The sequence below is a fragment of the Pristiophorus japonicus genome, chromosome 11 (genome assembly GCF_044704955.1).
Source record: "Pristiophorus japonicus isolate sPriJap1 chromosome 11, sPriJap1.hap1, whole genome shotgun sequence".
Classification (NCBI taxonomy): domain Eukaryota; kingdom Metazoa; phylum Chordata; class Chondrichthyes; family Pristiophoridae; genus Pristiophorus; species Pristiophorus japonicus.
In genome coordinates this window covers 78143086-78160941 of record NC_091987.1, presented here as the reverse complement: position 1 = coordinate 78160941, position 17856 = coordinate 78143086, and the positions used below count along the sequence as shown (strand labels likewise).

At 45.5% G+C, this 17856-nt stretch overlaps 1 protein-coding gene across 1 annotated transcript in view; it reads right to left on the bottom strand.

Moving 5' to 3' along the window:
* LOC139275773 (immunoglobulin-like domain-containing receptor 2) overlaps positions 1-17856 on the bottom strand; it is a 193718-nt gene that overhangs the window by 77183 nt on the left and 98679 nt on the right. The window lies entirely within an intron of this gene.

Sequence of the window (17856 nt, the reverse complement as noted above, 5' to 3'; positions counted from 1 at the left end):
TGTATGCTGCTCGCCGGTTTGAGGTGCCCACGGATTAGCTTGCTGAGCTCTTCAACGGTTTTGTCCGCCGGCTCCTCGGGTGCTAGCAGGTCTTTCATGAGCGCATAAGTCTTAGATCCACAGCTGGTCAGTAGATGAGCCCTTCGCTTGTCGGCTGCTGCATCTCCCAGTCAGTCCTTCGTGACAAAGTTCTGCTGAAGCCTCTCAATGAAATTGTCCCAGTCCTCACCAACACAGTATCGTTCCTCTGTGCTACCGATGGCCATTCTCGTGCATCGTTGATTCCTGTTTCTCATCGCCACTGTAAAGTCCTTACACAATACCACAAATCCACATGAGGCACATTCTATGGACAAGGTCACTCTGTGACCTGCACCTTTATTCACAGTACCAAGAAGTGATGATCCTGTGTGGGACCTCCCTTTTTATATACCTGGATGACCAGGTGAGGAGTGTCTCCCACAAGTTCACCCCCTGTGGTCAATGTGTGCATTACTCAAGTATATACAGTATTACAATGTTGTTACATGAAGGTTACATATATGACAGATATATACCATAAAAAGCAAGGGACCCAGCACTGAGTCCTGCAGAATTCCACTGGATACAGCCTCCCAGTCACAAAATCACCCATCAACCATTACTCTTTGCTTCCTGCCTCTGAGCCAATTTTGGATCCAACTTGCCACTTTGACCAGTCTGTCATGTGGGACCTTATCAAAAGCTTTGCTAAAATCCATATACACTACACCATATGCACTGCCCTCATCGACCCTCCTGGTTACCTCCTCGAAAAATTCAATCAATTTAGACAGACATGACCTTCCCTTGACAAATCCATGCTGACTGTCCTTGATTAATCCACGTCTTTCCAAATGAAGATTTATTCTGTCCCTCAGGATTTTTTCCAATAATTTTCCCACCACCAGGGTTAGGCTGACTGGCCTGTAATTATTCGGTCTATCCCTTTCTCCCTTTTTAAACAAAGGTACAGTATTAGCAGTCCTTCAGTCCTCTGCCACCACACCTGTAGCCAGAGAGGATTGGAAAATGAGCATCAGAGCCTCTGCTGTTTCCTCTTTTGCTTCTCTTAACAGCCTGGAATACATTTCATCTGGGCCTGGGGATTTATCCACTTTCAAAGCTGCTAAGCCCCTTAATACTTCCTCTCCCATTATGTTTATCTCGTCTAATATTTCACACTCCTCCTCCCTCATTGCAAAGTCATGGCCCACTGGTCTTCCACAGGATGAAGGCATCGTGGCAGCTGCCAGGTTATCGGACATTGGCAGCGAAGATCATTTGCCTGTGATCGCAGACCAGCTATACATTGAGGGAGTGGAATCCCTTGCGATTCTGAAAGATCTCTCCATTGTGGGCTGGGGCCCTCAATGCCATATGCATACAACCAATGGCTCCTTGAAACCTGGGGAAGTCTGCTATCCTGGCAAGCCACGGATGCACTCATCCTGGTCTTCCTTGGCCATGTTAATGTAGTCCAATTGTTAGCCGTAGAGAGCGTCGGTCAACTGGCAAATGCAGCAATGTACTGCAAACTGCGAGATGTTGCATGTATTGCCTACAGGAGATTGGAAGGTGCCGGTAGCATAGAATTTCAGTGCTACAGTCACTTTCACTGTCACCAACAACGAGGTCCTTGTGCCGATGTCAGCTGCCAGGTACGTCTGCAGAAGATTGCAAAGCTCCGTGACCACCTCCTTGGGGAACCTCAGCCTTCTTAAGCACTGTTCCTCAGACATCTCAAGATAAGAGTAATGCGTGCGGTAAGCCCTGCATGTGTACGGCCTCCTGCCCTGCCGTCTGGGGCCTCTCCTGTGGGGAGTATCCACATTTGTCATAAGCTGTCTCTGCAGCCGGCGCCTTTCAAGTCAGCGCCGCAGGACGATGTGGTGTGCCATCACTGCCCCCATCACTTGGCACAGGTCACAGCAAAATGGAGGTTTCAAAGTTATTCGAGATGGCAGCCAATGTGTCCCAAATACTAGTCATCAATCTGACGAGTCAACAGCATTGTGACGCCAACACCCTACTTTCTGTGCGAGCATCAAACGCAGCACTGACCAAGACCTCTGAGCTCCGGCTGCAACTCCCTTTAAATAACGCCCCAGATTTTTTTCCTCCGCCTCTTGCAGTCCAACTTTTTCAAGCGTCATCGACGCCAGCCATTAAGTAGGCAGCAAAAGTGAATGTGGCAAGAAGGGTACCAAGGAGGCCTTGCATGCGTACTGACATCATGATTTCCATGGTTACGTTTTAACGCCCCCCCCTTATGAAATTATAACCGAATTTTGCATCAGGCATGAACAGAACCAAGTGCCATTCCCAGACACCAAACACCTAACACTTGTGCTATCAGCATGTTATCAACCGAATTTCGACCTTTTTTTTGGCTCCCATCACAAACGTCGTCCCTGACTCCGTCCCTTTCTCTAACATCTGTCTGAGATTGAACCACGCTGTTCGCAACCTTGGAGTTATATTTGACCCCGAAATGAACTTCTGACTACATATATCCGCGGCATAACTAAGACCGCCTATTTCCACCTCCGTGACATCGCCCGTCTCCGCCCTTGCCACAGCTCATCCATTGTTGAAACCCTCATCCATGCCTTTGTTACCTCTAGACTTGACTATTGCAATTGCTAGCTTCCCACGTTCTACCCTCCATAAGCATGAGGTCATCCAAAACTCGGTTGCCCGTGTCCGAACTTGCATCAAGTCCCGTTCACACATCACCCCTGTGCTCACTGGCCTACGTTCGCTCCCAGTTAAGCAACGCCTCGATTTCAAAATTCTCATCCCTGTTTTCAATTCCCTCCAAGGCCTCGCCCCAAAATCCCCCCCCCGCACTCCCACCCCCCGACATATTTGCGCTCCTCTAATTCTGTTCTCTTGAGCATGCTTGATTATAATCGCTGAACCATTTTTTAACCTCCATTTTGTTTTCAACTGCTTATTTTTTCTTATTCATTCACGGAATATGGACGTCGCCGGCAAGGCCAACATTTATTGTCCATCCTAATGCCCCTTGAAAAGGTAATGGTGAGCCACCTTCTTGAATACAACTGAATGGCCTGCTATGCAATTTCAGTGGGCTGTTTAGAGTCAACCACTTTGCTGATTACTGATACTAGCTATTTTAGCAGATTTATTTTAATTGAATTTAAATTCCCCAGCTGTCGTGGTGGGATTTGAACTCTTCTCTTCTCTTCACCCGTCCCCAATCTTCTTCCTGCCACCCCCCCTGGTGATCCTCTCCCCCCACGCACCCCCCCGATCCTCTCCCCATCCCCCCCCCCACCCACACGATCCTCTCCACCCCCCCGATCCTCTCCCCCCAACCCCGACCCTCTTCACCCCCCCACCCCCCCGATCCTCTCCAACCCCCAATCTTCACCTCCCTCCACCCCTCTGATCCTCCCCACCCCCCCGATCCTCTCCCCCACCCCCTGATCCTTTTCACCCTCCCACCCCCCCGATCCTCTCCAACCCCCGATCTTCAACCCCCTCCACCCCTCTGATCCTCCCCACCCCCCCGATCCTCTCCCCCTACCCCACATCTGCCTGCCTCCCCTCCTCTGATCCTTTTAATGACACGGTCCGATCCCTGATCACAGGCCGACACCCAGCCCAGTCGTTTCCCCGGCCCCCGATCCCCGGTCCTCCCTTCCCCCCGCCCCACCTGATCCTATTAATGGCCCGGTCCTAGACGAGAGTTCAAATGCCACCATGGCAGCTGGGGAACTGAAATTCAGTTAATTAAATAAATCTAGAATAAAAAGCTATTGCCGGATTGTCATTAAAACTCATCTGGTTTACCAATGTTCCTTTCGGGGAGAAAATCTGGGGTACTGCTGTCCATACCTGTTCCGACCTATATGTGACTTCAGACTCACAGCAATATGGCTGACTCTTAACTGCCCTCTGAACTGGCCTAGCAAGCCACTGAGTTGTAACAAACCGCGACAAAAAACGATAATAAGAAAACTGGGCGGACCTCGGCATCAAGCTCAGCACCGACTTCGGACATGACAAAGGCACATCCAGCCCAGTCGATCCTGCAAAGTCCTCCTCATTAACATCTCGGGCCTTGAGTCAAAATTGGGAGACACAGCCTGAAATAGTCATACTCATAGAATCATATCTTTCAGCTAATGACCCAGACTCCTCAATCAGCATCACCGGTGGATATGTCTTGTGGCACAGTGATATACAGTCTGGGGGAGTGGCCATGGAGTCCTCAACATTGACTCCGGACCCTCATGAAATTTCATGGCTTCATGTCAGGAATGGGCAAGGGAACCTCCTTCTGACTACCACCTACCGCCCTCCCTCAGCTGATGAATCAGTACTCCTGCATGTTGAACACCACTTGGAAGAAACACCAAGGGTACAAGAATATACACTGGGTGGGGGACTTCAATGTTCATCACCAAGAGTAGCTCGGTAGCACCACTACTGCGAGCTGACTGAGTTCTGAAGGACATAGCTGCCAGACTGGGCCTGCAGCAGGTGGTGAGAGAACTAACATGAGGAAAAACCTACTTGACCTCATCTTCGCCGATCTACCTTTCGCAGATGCATCTGTCCATGACAGCATTGGTAGCAGGGACTACCGCAGAGTCATTCTGGAGATGAAGTCCCGTCTTCACACTGAGGACACCCTCCATCGTGTTGTGTGGGGGACTTCATGTCTTAATGCAAGGAGTATCCATAATAAGGTGGATGAATTAACTGTGCAAATAGATGTTAACAAATATGATGTGATTAGGATCCAGGATGATCAGGGCTGGAAACTCAACATCCAGGGGTATTCAACAGTCAGTCAGGAAGGGTAGAATAAAAGGAAAAGGAGGTGGGGTAGCATTGCTGGTTAAGGAGGAGATTAATGCAATAGTTAGGAAGGACATTAGCTTGGATGATATGGAATCTATATGGGTAGAACTGCAGAACACCAAAGGGCAAAAAACGTTAATGGGAGTTGTGTACAGACCTCCAAACAGTAGTAGTGATGTTGGGGAGGGCATCAAACAGGAAATTAGGTGTGCATGCAATAAAGGTGCAGCAGTTATAATGGGTGACTTTAATATGCACATAGATTGGGCTAACCAAACTGGAAGCAATACGGTGGAGGAGGATTTCCTAGAGTGCATAAGGGATGGTTTTCTAGACCAATATGTCGAGGAACCAACTAGGGGGGAGGCCATTTTAGACTGGGTGTTGTGTAATGAGAGAGGATTAATTAGCAATCTCGATGTGCGAGGCCCCTTGGGGAAGAGTGACCATAATATGGTGGAATTCTGCATTAGGAGACCATTGTCCAGAACTTAAAGAAGGCTAACTTTGAAGGTATGAGGTGTGAATTGGCTAGGATAGATTGGCGAATGATACTTAAGGGGTTGACTGTGGATGGGCAATGGCAGACATTTAGAGACCGCATGGATGAACTACAACAATTGTATATTCCTGTCTGGCGTTAAAAATAAAAAAAAGAGAAGGTGGCTCAACCGTGGCTATCAAGGGAAATCAGGGATAGTATTAAAGCCAAGGAAGTGGCATACAAATTGGCCAGAAATAGCAGCGAACCCGGGGACTGGGAGAAATTTAGAACTCAGCAGAGGAGGACAAAGGGTTTGATTAGGGCAGGGAAAATGGAGTACGAGAAGAAGCTTGCAGGGAACATTAAGACGGATTGCAAAAGTTTCTATAGATATGTCAAGAGGAAAAAGGTTAGTAAAGACAAACGTAGGTCCCCTGCAGTCAGAATCAGGGGAAGTCATAACGGGGAACAAAGAAATGGCGGACCAATTGAACAAGTACTTTGGTTCGGTATTCACTGAGGAGGACACAAACAACCTTTTGAATATAAAAGGAGTCAGAGGGTCTAGTAAGGAGGAGGAACTGAGGGAAATCCTTATTAGTTGGGAAATTGTGTTGGGGAAATTGATGGGATTGAAGGCCGATAAATCCCCAGGGCCTGATGGACTGCATCCCAGAGTACTTAAGGAGGTAGCCTTGGAAATAGCGGATGCATTGACAGTCATTTTCCAACATTCCATTGACTCTGGATCAGTTCCTATCGAGTGGAGAGCAGCCAATGTAACCCCACTTTTTAAAAAAGGAGGGAGAGAGAAAACAGAGAATTATAGACCGGTCAGCCTGACATCGGTAGTAGGTAAAATGATGGAATCAATTATTAAAGATGTCATAGCAGCGCATTTGGAAAGAGGTCACATGATAGGTCCAAGTCAGCATGAATTTGTGAAAGGGAAATCATGCTTGACAAATCTTCTAGAATTTTTTGAGGATATTTCCAGTAGAGTGGACAAGGGAGAACCAGTTGATGTGGTATATTTGGACTTTCAGAAGGTTTTCGACAAGGTCCCACACAAGAGATTAATGTGCAAAGTTAAAGCACATGGGATTGGGGTTTGTGTGCTGACATGGATTGAGAACTGGTTGTCAGACAGGAAGCAAAGAGTAGGAGTAAATGGGGACTTTTCAGAATGGCAGGCAGTGACTAGTGGGGTAGCGCAAGGTTCTGTGCTGGGGCCCCAGCTGTTTACACTGTACATTAATGATTTAGACGAGGGAATTAAATGTAGTATCTCCAAATTTGCGGATGACACTAAGTTGGGTGGCAGTGTGAGCTGCGAGGAGGATGCTATGAGGCTGCAGAGCGACTTGGATAGGTTAGGTGAGTGGGCAAATGCATGGCAGATGAAGTATAATGTGGATAAATGTGAGGTTATCCACTTTGGTGGTAAAAACAGAGAGACAGACTATTATCTGAATGGTGACAGATTAGGAAAAGGGGAGGTGCAACGAGACCTGGGTGTCATGGTACATCAGTCATTGAAGGTTGGCATGCAGGTACAGCAGGAGGTTAAGAAAGCAAATGGCATGTTGGCCTTCATAGCGAGGGGATTTGAGTATAGGGGCAGGGAGGTGTTGCTACAGTTGTACAGGGCCTTGGTGAGGCCACACCTGGAGTATTGTGTACAGTTTTGGTCTCCTAACCTGAGGAAGGACATTCTTGCTATTGAGGGAGTGCAGCGAAGGTTCACCAGACTGATTCCGGGGATGGCGGGACTGACCTATCAAGAAAGATTGGATCAACTGGGCTTGTATTCACTGGAGTTCAGAAGAATGAGAGGGGACCTCATAGAAATGTTTAAAATTCTGATGGGTTTAGACAGGTTAGATGCAGGAAGAATGTTCCCAATGTTGGGGAAGTCCAGAACCAGGGGTCACAGTCTAAGGATAAGGGGTAAGCCATTTAGGACCGAAGTGAGGAGAAACTTCTTCACCCAGAGAGTGGTGAACCTGTGAAATTCTCTACCACAGAAAGTTGTTGAGGCCAATTCACTAAATATATTCAAAAAGGAGTTAGATTAAGTCCTTACTACTAGGGGGATCAAGGGGTATGGCGAGAAAGCAGGAATGGGGTACTGAAGTTGCATGTTCAGCCATGAACTCATTGAATGGCGGTGCAGGCTAGAAGGGCCGAATGGCCTACTCCTGCACCTATTTTCTATGTTTCTATGTTTCTATGTGCGGGACTACCACTGTGTTAAATGGGATCGATTCAGAACAGATCTAGCAGCTCAAAACTGAGCATCCATGAGATGCTGTGGACCATCAGCAGCAGCTGAATTGTATTCCACCACAATCTGCAATCTCATGGCCCGGCTTATCCCTCACTCTACCATTACCATCAAGCCAGGGAACCAACCCTGGTTCAATGAGGAGTGTAGAGGAGCATGCCAGGAGCAGCACCAGGCATACTTAAAAATGAGGTGCCAACCTGGAAAACCTGCAACACAGGACTGTATACATGATAAACATCGGAAGCAGCATGCTATATACAGACCTAAGCAACCTCACAACCATAGAAACATAGAAAATAGTTGCAGGAGTAAGCCATTCGGCCCACCGAACCTGTACCACCATTCAAGAAGATCATGGCTGATCATTCACCTCAGTACCCCTTTCCTGCTTTCTCTCCATACCCCTTGATCCCTTTAGCCGTTAGGGCCACATCTAACTCCCTCTTGAATATATCCAACAAAATGGCATCAACAACTCTCTGCGGTAGAGAATTCCACAGGTTAACAACTCTCTGAGTGAAGAAGTTTCTCCTCATCTCAGTCCTAAATGGCTTACCCCTTATTCTTAGACTGTATCCCCTGGTTCTGGACTTCCCCAACATCGGGAACATTCTTCCTGCATCTAACCTGTCCAGTCCCGTCAGAATTTTATATGTTTCTATGAGATCCCCTCTCATCCTTCTAAACTCTAGTGAATAAAAGCCCAGTTGATCCAGTCTCTCCTCATATGTCAGTCCTGCCATCCCGGGAATCAGTCTGGTAAAACTTCGCTGCACTCCCTCAATACCAAGATCGCCTTCCTCAGATTAGAAGACCAAAACTGAACACAATATTCCAGGTGAGGCCTCACCAAGGCACTGTATAACTGCAGTAAGACCTCCCTGCTCCTATACTCAAATCCTCTAGCTATGAAGGCCAACATGCCATTTGCCTTCGTCACCACCTGCTATACCTACATGCCAACTTTCAATGACTGATGTACCATGACACCCAGGTCTCACTGCACCTCCCTTTTTCCTAATCTGCCGCCACTCAGATAATATTCTACCTTCGTGTTTTCGCCACCAAAGTGGATAACCTCACATTTATCCACATTATACTGCATCTGCCATTCATTTTCCCACGCACCTAAACTGTCCAAGTCACCCTGCAGCCTCTTAGTATCCTCCTCACAGCTCATATGGATCATATTAAAGCTCTGCAGTCCTGCCACATCCAGTCGTGAATGTTTTTTTTTATGGTGGACAATTTTTTTATGGTGGACAATTATACAACTAACGGGAGAAGAAGGCTCCCTGAACATCCCCATCCTCCTTCTGAGGTCCACACCATCACAGTAGCCTGTCTTTTGTCAATTTGATTCACTTCACGTGACACTAAGAAATGGTTGAGCGCATTGGAGACAGCGAAGGCCATGAGCCCCGACAACATCCCGGCAGTAGTGCTCCAGAACAAGCCAGACCTTTAGCCAAGCTGTTCCAATACAGCTACAACACTGGCATTTACCCGACCATGTGTAAAACTGCCCAGCTTTGTCCCGTCCACAAAAGCAGCACAAATCCAATCCAGCCAATTACAGCTCTTTCAGTCTATTCTCAATCATCAGCAAAGTGATGGAAGGTGTCGTCAACAGTGCAATCAAGCAGCACTCATTCATTAATAACCTGTTCACCGATGCTCAGTTTGGGCTCCGCCAGGACCACTCGGTCTCATTAGACCTCATTATAGCCTTCATCCAAACATGGACAGAAGAGCTGAGTGACTGCCCTTGACCTCCAGGCAGCATTTGACTGAGTGTGGCATCAAGGAGCCCTCATAAAATTGGAGTCAGTGGGAATCAGGGGGAAAAATCTCCACTCGTTGGAGTCAACCTAACACAAAAGAAGATGGTTGCGGTTGTTGGAGGTCAATCATCCCAGCCCCAGGACATCGCTGCAGGAGATCCTCAGGACAGTGACCTAGGCCCAACCATCTTCAGCTGCTTCATCAATGACTTCCTTCCATCATAAGGTCAGAAGTGGGGATGTTCGCTGATGATTGCACAATGTTCTGTTCCATTCGCAACTCCTCAGATAATTGAGCAGTCCATGCTCACATGCAGCAAGACCTGCACAACATTCACGCTTGGGCTGATAAGTGGCAAGTAACAGTTGCGGCACACAAATGTCAGGCAATGACCATCTCCAACACAAAAGTCTAACCACCAGCCACATAAATACTGTGTCCACAAGAGCAGATCAGAGGCTGGGTATTCTGCGGCAAGTGTCTCACCTCCTGACTTCCCAAAGCCTTTCCACCATCTACAAGGCACAAGTCAGGAGTGTGATGGAATACCCTCAACTTGCCTGGATGAGTGCAGTCCCAACAACACTTAAGAACCTCGACACCATCCAGGACAAAGCAGTCCACTTGATTAGCACCCCTTGCACCACCTTAAACGTTCACTCCCTCCACCACTGGGGCACTGTGGCTGCAATGTGTACCATCTACAAGATGCACTGCAGCAACTCACCAAGGCTTCTTCGTCAACACCTCCCAAAGCTGCGACCTCCACCACCTAGAACGACAAGGACTAGGTAAAATAATAGGACTAAAGACGGACAAGTCCCCTGGACCTGATGCCTTGCATCCCAAGGTCTTAAGAGAAGTGGCTGCAGAGATAGTGGGTGCATTGGTTGTAATTTACCAAAATTCCCTGGATTCTGGGACAGTCCCAGCAGTTTGGAAAGCCACAAATGTAACACCCTTATTTAAAAAAGGAGGCCGACAAAAAGCAGGAAACTATAGACCAGTTGGCCTAACATCTGTTGTTGGGAAAATGCTGGACTCCATTATTAAGGAAGCAGTAGCGGGACATTTGGAAAAGCATGATTCAATCAAGCAGAGTCAGCATGGTTTTATGAAAGGGAAATCATGTTTGACAAATTTACTGGAGTTCTTTGAGGATGCAACGAGCAAGGTGGATAAGAGGGAACCAGTGGATTTCCAGAAGGCTTTCGATAAGGTGCCACATAAAAGGTTACTGCACAAGATAAAAGCTCACGGGGTTGGGGGTAATATATTAGCATGGAGAGAGGATTGGCTAACTAACAGAAAACAGAGAGTCGGGATAAATAGGTCATTTTCCAGTTGGAAACAGTGAATAGTGGGGTGCCACAGGGATTTAGTGCTGGGTCCTCAACTATTTACAATCTATATTAATGATTTGGATGAAGGGACCGAGTGAAACGTAGCCAAGTTTGCTGATGATAAATAGAAACATTTAAAATAATGAAAGGGATAGACAAGATAGAGGCAGAGAGGTTGTTTCCACTGGTCGGGGAGACTAGAACTAGGGGGCACAGCCTCAAAATAGGGGGGAGCCAATTTAAAACCGAGTTGAGAAGGAATTTCTTCTCCCAGAGGGTTGTGAATCTGTGGAATTCTCTGCCCAAGGAAGCAGTTGAGGCTAGCTCATTGAATGTATTCAAATCACAGATAGATAGATTTTTAACCAATAAGGGAATTAAGGGTTATGGGGAGCGGGCGGGTAAGTGGAGCTGAGTCCATGGCCAGATCAGCCATGATCTTATTGAATGGCGGAGCAGGCTCGAGGGGCTAGATGGCTTACTCCTGTTCCTAATTCTTATGTTCTTATGTACAAAGGTGGATGGGAAAGCAAATTGTGAGGAGAACACAAAAAATCTGCAAAGGGATATAGACAGGCTAAGTTAGTGGGCAAAAATTTGGCAGATGGAGTACAATGTAGGAAAATGTGAGGTTATCCACTTTGGCAGAAATAATAGAAAAACAAAATATAATTTAAATGGAGAAAAATTACAAAATGCTGCAGTACAGAGGGACCTGGGGGTCCTTGTGCATGAAACACAAAAAGTTAGTATGCCGGTACAGCAAGTAATCAGAAAGGCAAATGGAATGTTGGCCTTTATTGTAAAGGGGACAGAGTATAAAAGCAGAGATGTCCTGCTACAGCTGTACAGGGTATTGGTGAGGCCACACTGGAATACTGTGTACAGTTTTGGTCTCCATATTTAAGGAAGGATATACTTGCATTGGAGGCTGTTCAGAGAAGGTTCACCAGGTTGATTCCGGAGATGAGGGGGTTGACTTATGAGGATAAGTTGAGTAGTCGTAGAATAAGGGGCCGCCCATTTAAAACTGAGATGAGGGGAAATTTCTTCTCTAAGAGGGTTGTAAATCTATGGAATTCTCTGCCCCAGAGAGCTGTGGAGGCTGGGTCATTGAATATATTTAAGGATGAGATAGACAGATTTTTGAGTGATAAGGAAGTAAAGGGTTATGGGGAGCGGGCAGGGAAACATAGAAACATAGAAAAAGGTGCAGGAGTAGGCCATTCGGCCCTTCGAGCCTGAATCACCATTCCTGCTTTCTCTCCATACCCCTTGATCCCTTTAGTCATAAGGGCCACATCTAACTCCCTTTTGAATATATCTAACGAACTGGCCTCAACAACATTCTGTGGTAGAGAATTCCACATGCTCACAACTCTCTGAGTGAAGAAGTTTCTCCTCATCTCGGTCCTAAATGGCTTAACCCTTGTCCTTAGACTGTGACCCCTGGTTCTGGACTCCTCCAACATCGGGAACATTCTTCCTGCATCTAACCTATCCAATCCCGTCAGAATTTTAGATGTTTATGAGATCTCCTCTCATTTTTCTAAATTCCATTGAATATAAGCCTAGTCAATCCAGTCTTTCTTCATATGTCAGTCCTGTCATCCTGGGAATCAGTCTGATGAACCTTCAGTGTGCTCCCTCAATAGCAAGAATGTCCTTCCTCAGAATAGGAGACCAAAACTGTACACAATATTCAAGGTGTGGCCTCACCAAGGCTCTGTAATCCATGATCTGATCAGCCATGATCTTATTGAATGGCGGAGCAGGCTCGAGGGGCCAAATGGCCTACTCCTGCTCCTATTTCTTATGTTCTTATGTTGACAGCAGGCGCATGGGAACACCATCACTTCCAAGTTGCCGTCCAAATCACACACCATCCAGACTTGGAAATATATCGCTGTTCCTTCATCGTCGCTGGGTCAAAATCCTGGAAATCTCTCTCTAATAGAGCCTTCGCCACATGAACTGCATCTTCTCAAGGTCAATTAGGGATGGGCAATAAATGCTGGCCTTGCCAGCGACGCCCAAATCCTAGGAATGAATTTTTATAAAACAGCCCTGTCCTTAAAAAACAGCACATCAACCAATTTACTGTGAGCAGTGTCATGGGACCTCTGCATCAGTATGTGCCCATATATTTATATACAAACTTTTATTTATTATATATTTTGGTGGCTTTCTTTACTAGTGTGTGCTCCAACAGGCCTGATTTTCAAAATATTGGTTGTACACAATGCAGCTGGGAGCAGATCCAGGATAATCTTCACTTGTGATTTTAAGGTAAACAGAATCAGTAGCTCTGACACTGATGCTCTTTGACCTATTTTTGTTCACCCTCCTTCTTTGGGTCGCCATCCATTTTTGTCTGATTACATCTCTGTGAGGCGTCTTGGGACATTTTGCTACATTAAGGGCATTCTATAAATGTACGTTCTTGTTGACCCACTGCATCTGGGAGCACATCCAGGAAATCTCTCCTAATAACTCCAGATTTGGAATTAAATATTCACCTTTTGCTCATTTCCACAGGTGCGTGATTCTGCACAGTTGCACTTTAATGACTTTAATAAGTAAAAATTGTTTATTTTTCTCCTCACTTTTTGAAGATAATTTATTCATTTGTGGAGGGGTAGGAATGGTCAGAGTAGTAGTAAACATGGGCCAGTCTTCCATTAGCACTTTCTATTTCCTCCTCATATATATATACTTTTGTCTACTTGTTCATTAAAATTAATAAAGTATTTTCCCCTTGGTTATTACTTTCTCCAAAGCAATCACACCTCTAATAAGTAGATCTCATCATTCATTAATTTCAGCTGTAACTAACATAACTGATTTAACCTAGAAGCATTTATTACAATAAATTGGCATGCTTATAACATAAATAGGATGTATTATTTGCAAATAAATTTGAAATGATTTGGTGTTTTGGATTCAAACAATAACAAATGAATTGTGATTTTAACGAGAATAAATTAATGTGTTTTGCTATTCAGATAAGTACTTCTATAATTCACTCTGAATCAGATGCTTGGAAGGTTCTACTTGCTGGCTATGTGAGATAAAAATAAAGTATGCCTCATTCTTTGTCGATATGTGTAAAGAAATGCTGTCAAAATGCTGTCAACATGCAACAAAACTGATTCACAAAAGCCCCTTTAGTCACATGGAAATGAGTCATCTGGAATCTGTGTTTTCTATGACTTCTGATGTGTGGAAATCTTTGATTTTCATTGTGCATTTAAATCCCTATAGAACAGCGTGGGATGTTTTTAAAATATGAAACCCACAGCCTAAGTAAATCTTTATTCATTGTCATCTGTGTCCAGAATTGATTGGACATCCAGAGACATAGTTACTCTCAATTTTTAACAACATCTGAGAATTTATTTCTCATCTTGTGGTGAATTACGGCTGCATCTTCTGGTAGCTTCAGACTATTGGGATACCTGCATTTATTATACTAGTTTCAGCTGTGGTTCCATGGGTGGCACACTCGCCTCTGAGTCAAAAGGTTGTGGGTTCAAGTTCCACTCCAAGGACTTGAGCACATGAATCGAGGCTGACACTCCAGTGCAGTGCTGAGGGAGTGCTGCACTGTCGGAGGTCCGGTCTTTCGAATGAGACGTTAAAGTAAGGCCCTGTCTGCTCTCTCAGGTGGACGTAAAAGATCCCATGGCATTATTTTGAAGAAGAGCAGGGGAGTTATCCCTGGTGTCTTTGCCAAGATTTATCCCTCAATCAACATAACAAAAACAGATTATTGCTGTTTGTGGGAGCTTGCCGTGCGCAAATTGGCTGCCGCGTTTCCAACATTACAACAATGACTACACTCCAAAAGTACTTCACTGGCTATAAAACGCTTTGAGACATCCGGTGGTCATGAAAGGCACTCTATAAATGTAAGTCTTTCTTTTTTCTACACCACTGTCTAAGAATTTCAGCTAGTTGCCACAGTCAGTCCCATGTAATATTGTTCCCTTAGCTATTCCATTTATCAAATCAACCGGTGCTAAAATCATATTTGCTGGATGATGTTGCAAATTTAAAATAACATCATTTAAAGTTTATTCCATTAATTATATCTGTTAAATGTCTTTCCTATTATTAAGCTAACATTTTCCCTTTCAATTTCTACAAAGTAATTCATAATAAGTGTAATTAACCACACATAAAGCAACAGACGTCCGACTCCCATTTGTTTTTTTATAAATACTAATTGTCCGTTTTATCAGGTTAGTGTAACACAACTTCATTCATCTATTATTGTATTGCAGTCAGACAAACACAAATGCCATATGTCAGTGAGTCCAACATCCTCTTTTTAGGGCTCGGTCAGGGTCAGTCGCCTGAGCACCAAAAAGTTATGTTCCAATCAAGCACAGACATGGTGCACAGTGCCATGTCAATGAGATTTAAATGAAGCATTTAAACTTCAGCTGTCATGCTTTTTACGGTGCCAAGGCTCATAATGTTAATGAGGGGGAGTACTTTCTGTTCAAGTAATCTCCATTTTATGGAAGAAAATAATGGTGTGACCAGAATCTTTTTGCATGTTAGTGGTTAGGCCTCCTAAAATATATGATTTTTGTAAATTATTTAACATTTATTTTTTAAATATAAAAAACATTTGCCAGAATCATTATCTGTACAGTAAGATACACATATGGTAACATATATATAACTTATGATAATTAATCTAGATCTGTACTTCCAAAAAAAACTGTGTTCTGACAAATCATCATCATCATCATAGGCAGTCCTTTGGAATCGAGGAAGACTTGCTTCCACTCTTAAAATGAGTCCTTAGGTGGCTGAACAGTCCAATACGAGATCCACAGTCCCTGTCACAGGTGGGATAGATAGTCGTTGAGGGAAAGGATGGGTGGGACAGGTTTGCCACACACTCTTTCCGCTGCCTGCGCTTGATTTCTGCATGCTCTCGGCGATGAGACTCGAGGTGCTCAGCACCCTCCCAGATGCACTTCCTCCACTAAGGGCGATCTTTGGCCAGGGACTCCCAGGTGTCAGTGGGGATGTTGCACTTTTTCAGGGAGGCTTTGAGGTTGTCCCTGTAACGTTTCCTCTGCCCACCTTTGGCTCGTTTGCTGTGAAAGAGTTCCGAGTACAGCGCTTGCTTTGGGAGTCTCGTGTCTGGGATGCGAACGATGTGACCTGCCCAGCGGAGCTGATCAAGTGTGGTGATCAAAACATAAACTTGCCCCCACACTAAGGGCTCAAGTCTCGGACCCCCGCTAGAACGGCGCACATCGGAGAGGCCTGCCTAATTTGTAGAACAGAAATTGCGCTGAATACTTACCTCGCGATTCTCTGATAGCTGTAGGCCTGTTTCCAGCTCGGCGCAGCGCAGCAGGAGCTGCTGGGGGTGGAGCTACAGCCCTGCACCAAAAACAGTGCCGGCAGCTGCGCGCGTGCGCCGTAGCTCCTGGCCCTCCCAGCGTATCCTGTCTCCGGGTGACGACCCTATCCCTGGCCGAAGGAACGTCGCCCCTATCCCGGGCCGAGTGGCCTGACAGCCCTGACCTCTTCCGCGGCGGCCCGCCCAGCATCTCCTGGGGGCTGGCCCCACCTGAAGTCCTCGGCGGCGGCCCGGCATCTCCTGGGGGCGGGCCCCGCCCGAAGTGGCGTCCTCATCGGTGGCAGGGCCTGCCCGAAGTCCTGAGCGGCGGTCATCTGCTGGGGGCAGGTCCCACCCGAAGTGGCGTCCTTGTTGGCGGCGGGGCCCACCTGAAGTCCTGGGCGGCGGTCCGGCATCTCCTGGGAGCGGGCCCCGTCCGAACTCCTCGACGTCCTCGTCGGCGGGGGGGCCTGTCCGAAGTCCTGGGCGGCGGTCCGGCATTTCCTGGAGGGAGCCCCGCCCCTGCAGGCTGTTGGAGGGCTCCCGGTGCTGCAGTAGGTGAGTAGAAACTTTTAATTTTTTATTTATTGATTGATTTATTATTTTTTTTAATTATTATTTTTTGGTTTGATTTATTGGTTGATTTATTGATTTGTTTATCATTTATTATTGACGATGGCTCTTTACTTGTAAAAGTGAAGTGTTTAATGCTTGTAAAATCCCCTAACTTCACTCTAACTTCCCTTCCTCCCACCCCCATCTCTCGTTCCCTACGCCTGATTTCTAAGTGTAGGCAAGGTTTTTCTGAGCGTACAAAAATCTACACTTACTCCATTCTAAGTTAGTTTGGAGTAAGTTTTCGCTGCCTGAACTTGCAAAACAGGCGTAAGTGGCTGGTAATGCCCCTTTTTGAAAAATAAACTGTTCCAAAACAAAACTATTCTAACTCACTAGAATTGGAGCAAACTAAATGCCGAGAATTGCAATTTCTAAGATACTCCATTCTAAACTAGTTGTTCCAAAAAAATAGGAGCAACTCGAGCTGAAACTTGAGCCCTAAGAAACCAATAGACCTTCCTCACATAAACAGGTCCACCATCCCGGTGAAGAAAATAGCTAAGATCTAAAGTTACTAAAGATCTGAAGTTACTGAAGCCAATGGTCAAGCTGGAATGCTGCAGAGGGCCCAGGAGAAGGTTGAAATACTGTTCCTGAAGCTTGGGCTGAGATTGGTTTGAACAGTGCAGTAATAGCATGTGGAAGTGTAAATACTCAGCACAAATGCCCCCTTTCCCTTACTTTAGTCAGTGAATTCAGACTCAAGTAAGGTAAATGGGTACCTTGCGCACATTTTTAGGGAAGGGAAATGGTGCATAACATGTACACTGTAATTCAGTTTGAAGTTAGCTTAAATATCGAATTCTAAAAATTGCAGCTGGTGCAAAAATTGAGCATTGACAACATGGCAAAGTTAGCATAAAACACAATTTATTGTGAATATAATTGTTAAAAATAAGATGACATAAAAATATACTGTGTAAGGTATATGTGTAAGTGTAAGGTACACTGACCCTTAGTAATTTAGTATTTAAACCATTTTTTACAAATAAATCCTTTTCAAATAACCATTTTTACAATCCAACTCCACTTCTTTGGGCTACTTAACTCTTTTTCTACTTAATAAGTCTATATGATAGATAAATGTGTGTGCATGTATAGGCATAAATCC